Below are 311 nucleotides of genomic sequence, written 5' to 3'. Positions count from 1 at the left end.
TTTCATCTGTCCATTCATTTACAGAAATCCTAAAAATAATACTAATTCTTCAATGAATCTTCGAATTGAAGAACCTAAAAAGACGTGTAGTGTTTTTGATGGAGAGACAAAACAAACAAGAAAGTATTAATATCAATAAAAAAAAACGAGAAAGAAAGAAACAGTGAGTAGGAGGAAATTAAAAAAGGGACGCAAAATAGGAGCTTGATATATATCTTGACAGGTTGACGAGACGCGCCTTGGTCTTAACACCAAACCTGGCGTGAACACCCCGTAGGTTTTGTTCATCAATTGTTGTCTCGCTGGTCTCC

The sequence above is a fragment of the Penaeus monodon genome, chromosome 30 (genome assembly GCF_015228065.2).
Source record: "Penaeus monodon isolate SGIC_2016 chromosome 30, NSTDA_Pmon_1, whole genome shotgun sequence".
Taxonomy (NCBI): Eukaryota; Metazoa; Arthropoda; class Malacostraca; order Decapoda; family Penaeidae; genus Penaeus; species Penaeus monodon.
Note: the sequence above shows the minus strand (reverse complement) of the source record.